Source organism: Macrotis lagotis, chromosome X, assembly GCF_037893015.1.
Source record: "Macrotis lagotis isolate mMagLag1 chromosome X, bilby.v1.9.chrom.fasta, whole genome shotgun sequence".
NCBI classification, from domain to species: Eukaryota; Metazoa; Chordata; class Mammalia; order Peramelemorphia; family Peramelidae; genus Macrotis; species Macrotis lagotis.
Window position 1 is genome coordinate 235,659,715 of NC_133666.1, and position 12,301 is coordinate 235,672,015.

General features: G+C 35.9%; 1 protein-coding gene across 4 annotated transcripts in view; it reads left to right on the plus strand.

Moving 5' to 3' along the window:
• The window catches only part of HAPLN1 (hyaluronan and proteoglycan link protein 1), a 95,455-nt gene that overhangs the window by 43,364 nt on the left and 39,790 nt on the right, over positions 1-12,301 (plus strand). The window contains exon 1 of one of the 4 annotated variants that reach the window (XM_074202379.1): positions 12,051-12,159. The exons of the other annotated variants lie outside the window; for them this stretch is intronic. The gene's annotated coding sequence lies outside the window, so the exon portion shown is untranslated. Of the gene's footprint in view, positions 1-12,050; positions 12,160-12,301 lie in introns of those variants that run through there. 4 annotated transcript variants of the gene reach the window in all.

Consider the following 12,301-nt stretch of genomic DNA (forward strand, 5'->3'; position numbering starts at 1 on the left):
CATTCATAGAATCTTCCATGTAAAGACTACTTACATGCATTATATCATGTCATCCTTAGAATACCCCTGTAATGTAGGAAGAAAAATTATTATTTTACAGATAGAAATCTGGGGCTCTGAGAGTCTGTTACTTGCTCAGGGACACATAACTAGAAGTGATGAAGTTGGAATTTGGACCTCAACAGACATTGTTTTGTTTAGATTTTGCTTTGCAAGAAAAATACAGTCACAAAAAAAAGGTGACCCTGTGCTGAGCAAGATGGACAGGTTTGTAATGACTTCTTCATGAGTTCAGTAGGTTTATGATCTCATTTTGATGAGTATTAGCTTCAGTGATGCAGGCTGCAACCCATCCATTCCTGTTCACTGTGTACAAATCTTGACCAATGCTCTACTCCATAAATTGGCCGGGGGAGGGTGGGGAAATCCCCACTGTCTGGTGGTAGGGAGACCACAAGCTTCCTCAAATTCTCTTGATATTATAGAGATAATAAATGGCTATCTGTTGATTGTCCCTTACTCTCAATATATGATGGCCATATTTTTCCCCTGTTATCTATTTTTTCTAATGACATGCTTCATTCTACTATTTCTATATGATTTATCATTTGTAACATATTGCAATCTGCCTACCACAAGCCTTCCCATTACCCTTTGGGTGATCCTCAACCTCAGTTCTTCAGAAAAAAATGCTATTTTATGACCCATAGGCATTCAATAAAAGTATAAATATGTTAGTGATAAAATATAGATCTTTGATTTATGGAAATATTTGGGTACATTAAAAGCACTATCTGATTTTTCAAACAGACATTTACAGAGGTAAGGAGGAAGGAGGGAAGGAAAGTAGGAAGGAAGGAAAGAAAGAAAGAAGCAAGGAGGGAAGGAAAGAAGGAAGAAAGGAAAGAAGGAAGGAAGGAAGGAAGAAATAGGGAAGAAAAGATTAAAAAATAAGGAAGAATTTTGTCTCATAGCAAGAATGGCCCTTTCACTCCAATTATGTAAGGAGGGAATTATACTAGTGGCTATTTTCCTATGATCCAGATCTATGTATGAGATTCAAAAATGATAAGAGTTAGGTGCTCCACTATTTTTCTAATGGTGTACATACACACACACACACACACACACACACACACACACACACATATATATATATATATATATATATATATATATATATATATATATTAGCTATCATTGGGAAGTGAATGATAAGGTCAAAAAAAATCAGTAAGAAGTAGGTAATATATTTTAACCTTGGACACATATCTCTCTCCACTAGTCCACACAGTGAAAATTGTAATAAATAGACGTCTGACTAAAGAGATAGCTGAAGCATTGATTGAAGAATTCATCTCTGAAAGTTAAACTTCCTATAGGTTTATAATTAGTATAGATCACAAATTTAATTTATTGTACAATAAATCCAGAAAAAACACTGCTTTGATTTAGATGTTTATCAATCTGTTTTTTTCAATTTTCAGAAAAAAAATTGTTATGTAACATTATTGTAAAGCTAGTATGGAAGAACAAGACTAATATTAACATTATAAATTAATAAAGAAAAGACATGGACTTGTTGACCAATGGATTGTTTGAGCAAACTTCAAAGAATCTATTGAAGGGATGAAGGACTTTTTTCCAAACATTGGTTTTATTTCCCTAGAAGACAAGTTGCTATCACCATCTAAAAAGAATCATAAACTATTTAACATGTTGTTTAAGTATGATTGCTATATTTTCTTTAAAATTATGAAATGATTTGCAAGAATGGCTAAACTACAAATACATAAGGCAGAAAATATGGATGAAGAGTGATAAGAAAAAATTTTTGAAGAGGAATTAACAATAGAAGATAGGTTGAGTGAGGGAGAAAAGAAGCAAGACAAGAGAAACATACATGAGAAGAAAGAGAACAAAGAGAGAAGAGACTAGGAAATGAAGTAGAAAGAGAAAGAAAAGGTATTTTTATAGAGAAGAGAGGGAAAGAGTAGGAATCTCTCTGCAGTATTTGACTTTTGTTGGATATCTCTTTCCTTCTGCACACCCTCTGATGACTGGTCATTCTTGACTCTTCTGTAGTGGTTCTCTCCTTATCTATCTGACTGGTCCTTATCTAATATAGTATCATCTATAGAATGCCCCTCAAAAGTGGTATATCACTGGCTTCTTTTTTTTTTTTGGTGAGGCATTGGGTTTAAGTGACTTACCCAAGATCTCATAGCTAGGTAAATATTAAATGTCTGAGAACAGATTTGAACTCAGATCCTCCGGACTCCAGGGCCAGTGCTCTATCCTCTGTACCATCTAGTTGCCCACCTAGGTTCTATTCTGGACCCCTTCTTCTCTCTTATTGTTTCAGTTTCCACGAATTCAATGATCATTTCTATTCAGATGACTCCCAAATCTTTAACTCCTATCTCTCTTCTACACTTTCCAACTGCCCAGGAGACATCTCCACCTACATGTTCCATAGCTAAGACACATCTAGTGAAATCAAGTCAACAACCATTTATTGAATTCTTATCATGTACTGGACATTCTGCTAAGCAAATAAATGCCAAAAGAAAAAAAATTCCATGCTCTCAAGGAACTTCCTATCTAATGTGCAAATAATTATGTACAAACAATATGGATGCAAAATACTCAATATATCTAAAAAAGAAATCATTATCTGTTGACATGTATCATATTTTTCTTCTTAACTTTCCTATTTATTTCAAAGGTATTACTTATTCTTTCATTCACATAGGTTCACAGTCTAGAAGTTATTTTCAATTCTCCATTTTCACCCTTTCATCTCCAATTAGTTGCCAAGTCATATCTACTCTACTTCTTCAACATCTCTCACAATTATCCTCTTCTCTTCACACACACACACCACAACCATTCTAGTTAAGACCTTCATGACTTCACACTTAGACCATGACATTATTCTCCTGATTAGTCTCCCTATCTGTGGTGTATTCTGTCTTAAATTCAGTCTTCCACTCTTGCCAAATTGCCATTTCTAAACCACAGGTATTTCTAAACCACCCCCTTTCAGGGGGTGCCTATCATCTTAAGATTAAAATACAAGCCCTTCTGTTTGGCATTTAAATCTCTTTACAATTTGGTTCCAACCTATCTTTCTAGACTGAAGAATAAGAGTTATCAAGAACCTTTTGTAAAAATATTTGCTTCTAATTTAGCAGTCAATTTAAACCACTCATTAATTGGAAATAGTCAAAGGAAATAGTCAAAGAATACTTGCAGTACTCCAGAGGAGAAGATAGGATCCTCCATTACACATGCAAAAACAAGTTCACAAAACACACATCACAAAAAGCACACTACTAGTACTCCCGAGGATGTAGCTCACGTTGATCAGTCCCTCCTTACACGAGGAAGATAGGAAAAATCCTAGGGATTAGACACATGATTTCATTGGTATAGAGGAACACCTGCAGCCAAAACAGGTCGACACCTTCTCTGCTCTCAGGAAAACTGAGAGGTTTAATGACTTGGCTAGGGTCACACAGTATGGGACAGAAGCAAAACTGGAACCTAAATATTGCTATCTCTAAGGTCAGCTCTATACCCACTCTGCCTTAGGTTTTCCTCAAACATTCAAAGTAAAAAAAAAAAAATAGAATCTTAATCTTTTTATGTGTCATGGACCCTTTGGTCAGTTTGGTGAAGTTATGGACTCTTTCTCAGAATATTGTTAGTAAATCAACAAAATAAGAGTATTTTACTACAAAGGAAAGGAATTATATTGAAATATAGCCTTCTATGTCTGTCTATAGATACATAACTATATCTCAATCTATCTCTTTATCATATGTATCATCTATACTTATATATCAATTCTCCACATGTCTTTAACCATCTATATCATTTATATCCATAACTATGTGATCTATCTATATCATCTATATCTATATCTATATATTCTATCTATATCTGTATCTGTCATCTTTATATCATATTTCTAGGTATCTGTACCTATATCTGTCTTTTCTATAATCCTATGTCTATTTTATATATCTATGTCTATATCTGTATCTATCTGTCTATACACACACACATATGTGTATGTATATATATATATATATATATAAATATATATATATATATATATATATATACACACACATCCTTATGGAGACACATATCCACACCTATCCCTACTCTATCTCCATCTTTATCTCTCTATCATCTATACTTGCATCTATATCATTTATACCTATATCTATATCATCAATATTTGTCATATACATATTACTAACATTTATATCTATGTGTACATAAATTTGTTTATACCTATATATATTTCTCCATGTCATCTATACCTATATCTATATATATCATCTTTATGCTATATCTATATATGCCTACATCTATACCTATCATCTTTATCTATTATATCTATAATCTGTGCATATCATCTATGTCTACATCTATATGCTTACAGAACCCAGATTAAGAGCCTTTGATCTAAAAGCTGTAATTCTTAACAGTATCTTCCTCTCTTTTCACCCAAATCTCCACCTTAACTCTAGCTAAGGAAAAGGATGAGACTGAATCTGCAGCCAAAAATATTCCTCACCTCCTAGCTGGTCCACTATGCTTTCCCTAACTCCCCTCACTATTGTGATTTCAGACAGTAGATGCAGTCTCTCTCTTTGCCTGAACTAAAGTTCTTCAAACATGGTTGACTTCTCCAGAGCTTTACTTCACTTACATGGATCTGAGGATTAGCTCTTGCCATTTTTAAACATCTCATTGGAACTATTAGGCAGTATTTGAAAATGTGCATCGTCATCATCATCATCATCATCATCATCATCATCATCATCATCATCATCAACACCATCACCATCAAAGAAGTTTTCATTTTATCTTGAACAGTATCATCACTAATTAATTAACTGTTCTTTTTGTTTGATAGGTTTTTTGTCTTTAATCATATTCATGTGAAATGATACCTTGGAGAAGGATTTTTGAAGATTTATTATCATAATGAGCTAAATAAATCTGACAACTACTTCTTGGAACCCAGGAAATTAATCCTCCCAGATACCTGAAAGTTTATTCCTTTAAGTCTGAATACTTTTCTTATATTAATCATTTTAAGAGGAAGCTTTTCCAACATGTATCATATACTGCTGCATCTTCTTATACAGGGTACTGAACATAATTTACATTTTTCTTAGGATCATTATGATTTTCAGTTATTGTCAAGGACTTTTGTATAGTTATGCCTTTAGGTGCTACTAAGGGATACCCCCAAAAGTTTCTACTTTAGTAGGAACTGTCAGAGCTTGTACTCAACTGATATTGCTTTTGAGAACACCAGGTTCAGTGTCACAAGGAGACATTAGGGTTAGATATTAGACATTTTACATATGTCATTTATTTAGAACTTTTCTTCCAAATGAGTATTTGGATGAAGATGTTGGGGTTTTTTAATACCACTCTTATTATTTGCTTTGGAGAGTGGAAGGAAACCTTACCTTTGACCTTAGTTCAAAGCATATTATAACATTAAATTGTGCAGGTTATAGATATTTCAATGACTTATGATTGTAAATTGTAATTCCAGTGTTCCCATTAGCTTATGCAAAAGTTATGTAGCATCTCTGCTTAGCTTTCTTTATCACAAGTAAGAATTGTAAAAGGGACCAGAATGCTTGGGTGAAATCATTACCTAGATAAAAGCAAGTCTAGACTTCATACACAACTCTACAGAATGAATAGCTTCATCATTTTCTAGATGTTGAATTTACTCTGTAGGCCGATGGGTTTTTTTTTTAGTTGTTAGACTGATAGTTGACTAGAGCCTTGCTTCTGGGTGTTTTTTGTTTTTTTGTTTTTTGTTTTTAACTCCAGGTGGGCCATTTAATGGTGTCCTGCCAAGCTAGCAGAGTCCATTTCACATCTGTCTTACTGAGGCAGATTGTTGGCTGTATGGAGCACTTACAAAGTGTTGACTGATAAATTATTTCCACTCTTAGTGCTAAACATTTATTTGATTTATAAATTTCATTTGGCTCTTAAAATCCTATTGAGGATTTTCTCTTCTGTGTGTTCTCTCTCCAAGACAATGCTATTATCACCTATTCAAAACAAGAATGGCTTTATAAGTAAGCCAGAGAGCAACTCTGTAATGAAAATAGCAGGTGTCAGACTAACTTTGCATACATAAAAAAGAAGTGTTTCTTCTGTGGGTGATGTGTGTGAATGCTCACATGTTCAGGTGACAAACACTATTAATCTCACAGAAAAATTGTGCCAAAATTGTATAAATCTCTGTATGTGGGTGGTGGATAGAGCTGTAAGTCTGGAGTCAGGAAGATTTGATCTTAGACCTTAGACATTTATTAGTTGTGTGATCCGGAGTTTATCTCGTTTGCCTTAGTTTCCTCATTTGTAAAATGAACAGGAGTAGGACATGGCAAATAACTCCAGTATCTTTGTCAAGAAAACTTCAAATGGTATAATGAAGAGTCAAGCCTGACTAAAACAACTGAACAATAACATTGGGTTCTTAAGGAAGAACAATGATACTAGGAGGATGATGTCTTGACTTGCAAGTAAATTGGATTTAAGTGAGGCAGAACTGTGCAAAGTCATCAACCCCACTGTTTTCTCCAGTGGCAAGACATGGGTCAGGGTAGCTGGTGATGGATCAGTATTCACTGGAAGACTTTTTCAGCTGTGTTCTTTCCCAGCTTTCATTTGTCTGAAGCAAGTTAAAGGTTAAGTAAGAATTGAAGTAAAAGATGGCCTACTTTGCTTTCACAAAAGAATCAGTTAGGGAGGGGGAAAACTCAGAGATTGTGGCTAGAACTGAAAAAAATTGCTATTTACACTCACTCTGAGCTATCAAAAACCCAAATAATAAGCAAGTGAGACTTGGACTGAGGCCTATTATTGGCCAATCAGTGAAAACCAGAGTTATTTGGACTTGAAGGCATAGCTCCATTTGAATCCCCAATGGCTTTTTTCAAAGTCTTGTTTTTCAGAGATATATCTCAAGAAATCATAAATCAAAAGTAAATGAAATAAAAGAGTTAATTGTTCCAGTGTTTTAAAACATGATAGAATAAATAAGTGGGGATGAAAAAAAATCTAGCATCAAAACCCAAAGAAACCTTGTGAAGAATAAGTGATCAAAATTTATCTTCCTTTGGACAGAGGGCCCCCATGTGAGAGAGTGTGATTCCTCTCATGGACAGAGAAAAGAAAGGGAGGAGAAGGAGAAAAAAATAGCAGCACTGACCAACTGGAATTGACCTGCTGCATCCCCCATAGGGAGAGGGACTGGACTTCTGACCACATTAATACAGAAAACTGTAGCATGAGGAAACTCTAACAATTCAGATGTTCATCTTCCCTGCCATATATTGTTAAGGGTGGCTAGGTGGTACAATGGATAAAGTACTGGCTTTGGAGTCAGGAGGAAGGGAGTTCACATCTAGCTACTTGCCACTTACTTGCTGTGTGACCTTGGACTAGTCACTGAACTCCGACTGCCTCACATCCAGAGGTCATCTCCAGTTGTCCTGATCCTTATTTGGCCACTGGACCCAGCTGGCTTTGGAGGAGAAAATGAGACTGGTGACTTAGCACAGCATCCCCCTCACTCAAATCCGATTCACATTCTTGTCATACCATCACCTCCCTGATGTCATGGTCTTCTTCGAGAATGAAGAACATCATCATCATATATCATTGTAGAGCATTTCCTAAAGCACTGAGAGTTTGAATGATTTTCCCTGGATCACAAAGAGAATGTGTCAAAGGAGGGACTTGAATTCAGGGCTTCTAAGCTTTGAGAGTAACTTTCTGACATAATGACCCCTTTTTCTTTCTATCTCTTACTTTTCATTCCACTCCTCTCTTTCCTTTTCTTCCCATTCTGCTCTTCTCACTTTCTCAGTAAATACATCCATATATATTATATGAACACATAATATATACCCATATATTATATATAACTGAAAAATTAAAGAATTAAATTCCTCCTTCAGGAAAAAAAGGCATGATTAATTTCTAATGGATTCTGTAGGTAGAAGAATCACAGAATTTAGACCACAGGATTTTTGGTTTTTGCAAGGCAGTAGGGTTAAGAGTCTTGCTCAAGGTCACACAGCAGGATAATTACTAAGTATCTGAGGTAGGATTTAAACTCAGGTCCTCCTGACTCCAGGGTCAGTACTCTAACCATTGTGCCTTCTACTTTCAAGAGACTGTATCTGTGAACTTTAAAAAAAAACAGATGATGTCTATAGTGTAGCATAGTGGGAAGAGCTTGGAGTCAGGAGACCCAGATTCCAGACCCAAGTCCAAGACAGGGGACCTTGCATCATATACCACATCTCTCTGGTTTTAATTCAACAAATAATTTTGAGACTCCTTCACATTTGTCTTTGCAGTCCCAGCACTTAGCACAGTGTTTGTTATGTAGAAAACATTTAATAAAAGCTTATTTATTAATCTATTTACTACATATAATTCACTGAACTGGAACTAAAAATTTTTTTAAAAAATTCAGCCAAATCTGGGTGTGTGTGTGTATGCATGCATGCTTGTGTGTGTGTGTGTGTGTGTGTGTGTGTGTGTGTGTGTGTGTGTGTTTCTGTTTTTTTTCTGGGCCTGTGATTTCATTACTATAGAGATTTCCCATGGAGAAATTTCCTTTTAATGCAGAACAGCACCTGTTCTGCATCTTACACTTACCTAGGGCCAGTGCATCAGAGTCAGGATTCCAAAAGCACTTCTGAATCTACCATGCACGATTGCCTCTCTCTCAGGGTTGTTGTAAGGATCAGATGAGATAAGGAATATAAAATCACTCTGTCACGGTATACAAAGGAAGTCTCTAATAAAGCATCTCTCTCTGTCAATGGAATTCAACAGACATTTATTAAGTGTTTAATATGTATAAAGCATTGTAAAAAAGATCAAAGTCTTTCATGTGTGATCTTATATTGACCCCACTAAATCCTTATGAGATAGACTAGACATTGATGCCATTTTACAGATAAAGAATCCAAGACAAAGAGTAACATTCACAGAGCTAGTCAGAGGCAGAGCCAAGAGTAAAGCTCCTATATTTGGATTTGGGAAGACCTAGTTCTTGCATTTATTACTTGGGTGACTATAGGCAAATCACTTAACCTCATTGAGCCTCAGTTATCTCGTCTGTAAAATAGAGACAATAGTACCTGTAACTTTGTCACAGGATCGTTGTGTGGATTAAAGGAGATGATATATGTAAAGTGTTTAGAAACTGTTTAACTAGCATCTATTATTATTCTTATATTCTCATTTTGCTCTGCTGTCTTTCCTCTACCTATTGCTGAACTCTCAACAGTGAGAGATCTTTTTCCTTCACTTTAAGGATTAATATTTGATCCATGGATTTCTAAATGATCACTAAATATATCAGATATAACTTTAATAACCACTCACTTATAACCTTAGCTACTCAATGCTCCTTCTAATTAGACTGACATTTCTTTCTGACCATATTCATCCCCATCCTTTCTTCTTCCATGCTATAAAGTTCTAAGTTCTGAAGAGGGCAAAGTTTGTCTTTATCACATTCCTTTTTCTTTTCCACTCTTCTCTCTGACCTCAGGCTGCTCATTTCCTGCTTGGTGAGCAGAGCTCCCTCCCTGTTTTAGTCTGCCTAAATAATTCTGTCCTCCCTGGGAAAAACAGCATGCTTCAAAAGTATAACTTCTTGTTTTCCACCATTAAAACATCCCATCTCTCACTCCACTCAGCTATCTGGAGAAGGAAAGCAACTTATAAACTAAATCATATGAAGGTGATACATGATAATAGCATACTGTATTGTTCCCTCTTTGGTGCATTTTGATTTTAAATTACAACTACTAAAATTCAATAGAATGACTCTTCAATGGTAAAATATCAGATATTAACTTTGGGGAACAAGAGCAACTTTTTGGTAGCTATTGAGTCATACTATGGAAATCATTCTCCATCCATTTGGACCTGAAAACCATGCCTAGGCTCATTTCTCTGGTTTGTCTCATGTCCTTGCTCTTTCTCGGAATGCCATTTCTCCTATTCAACCATCTAAATCCATTATTTTCCATGTCAAATATTTCCAAATCCTATATTTCCAATTCAAATTTCACTTCTTCATTATCTTTGGAATTTCTTTTAGGGTACAGAGAAGGGTTGGGGGATAGGAAACAGATAAAGTAGACATATTTTAAAATTTAGGAAGCCTATCCACATAACACCTAGCCCAGTTCATGTCATGCTGTAGAATAGCAGAGCCAGTAGGTCTGTGGTAAGTCAATAAATAAATGTTGATTTTATGAAAACATGAAAATCAGTCATCTTTTTTATTTTCTTGATCTCTGTCAAATCAACTTCTCAATGCCTCATTCTACTAGTTTTTAAAATGGAAAAAGTTATATTGATAGTATTTATCTTAGAAAAAAGTAGTATGGTTTTCCTGCCTCTGATTCATCAGTCAAATCATAACCTCTCATTGCCCCCCAAACAGTTCTTTAGTTGCAGGGTAATTCATCTTGTGGGGGGTGGGAGTGAGTGTGTGGGGGGTGGAGTGGGTATGGGGGGTGGGGGTATGGGTATGGGCATGGGTGTCTCCCATGGACCTTTTTAGGAATCTAGTAAAACCTGTGGGTCCCTTCTCAAAATAATGTTTATTGCTTACAATCATAAATGAAGAAAATGTTAAATGTCACTTGAAGGTTAGTGAAAATAAAATATATTGTTTTATTTCTCCTCAAATCTATACACAGTCATCCTGGAGGGAACCCTGTTTTACAGATTACTGATGAGATACTAGATCTGTATCCCTGCAGGGGAATTTCACATAGAGTTCACTAAACCTGCATGTCCAACTCCCCTGACCTAACAAGGGTGTTGTGAGGCTCAAATGAGGGACTGAGTACCTTGTAAGCTTTTAAATGTGTCATGCAAATATAGGTTACTATTAATTATATTCTACTTATATTCTGATTGTGTCTGCGTCTGACATCCCATGCTAGAGAGTAACATAACTTTATGAGGGCAAAGGCAAGACTTCCTCCATAGTAAACACAATAAATTTTGAAATGAATTAAATTACAACAAATAATAGAACAGTCTAAAAGGAACATGCAAATTCAAGTTTGAAAATGAAACCAGTTGAATCTGTGAAAAATCAAAACAAATAATCTTCTGAAGCCAACACACTTAGTCCTCTGAGAAAGACTGTTTTTGACTACATTAACAAACTTTTATTTCTGTGTAGCAGAGAGGATAAACATTTTCAGGTCTTCCAGTAGAAGGAAGTCACAGAAACAATCTTCTTCATACAACAGACATTTAATAAGTATTCATCAGATTGACTTTCATGATAGAGGAAAATTCTGGAACTTAATTTTAGCCCAAGGAGAAACTTGAAGAATCTTGTGGGAAAGCATAATTGCCACATAACTCTTAACTCTAGAAGCATACTGGACGGAAACTCTAGGAATCAGCTCTTTGAACTAATTGTGTGTGCCTTAAATTTGGGAGTTCTTGGGCAGAAAAAAAATAGAGCTACAGTTTAGTGCTGGATATATTCCATTTGGACACTGGAAATCATTTTCTTATGACTACTGCAATGTGAAAGGAAAAAAGCAGAAAGAAATGGAGAAAGAGAATACCTCTTCTAAGTGTGCTTCAACTTTTGTTATTCCAAAAGAAGTGAATGGAGATTTCACCATGCTAAAAAGGGGGGAGGGGAAGGAAGATCTCAGAGCATTTTGCTAATTCTCAGAGTTTTTTGGTAAAGTACTTTGCCTCCAAGTGGGTGGGGGAGGGGCAGAAGTCCCCTTTTTAAATGACTGTTCACAGCATAAATCAAGAGTCTGCCCCTTCTGTGCCACCTCAGGTCTTGCACCTCTTGATCTAGTCCAGGTCCTCATTTGCCTAATTACTCCTGCCAGCTTGGCAGAAATTTTCCCTGCAGCCGCAAGCTCTGCTCACTGCAGAGACCCTATACCTGCCACACACACCAAGTTGGTGCGTCAGCATTTTAGGTAGAAATGAATGAAAAATCAATCAGAGCAGCTGCAGTGGCAGTCTAATTTGTGCATGATTTTTCAACTGCTCACCATAGACTCAATCTTTAAGAGGGTAAGTGAATTTGTGATAAAAATGTGCTGCTTCTCCTCAAGCAGACACCTTTTGTCCTCTTTCCTACTTAGCCCTAGCTAACTTAGCATCCTGCTTAGAGAGTCAGCTTAATCAGCTGTCAAGGTACATGGGAAATGTCATG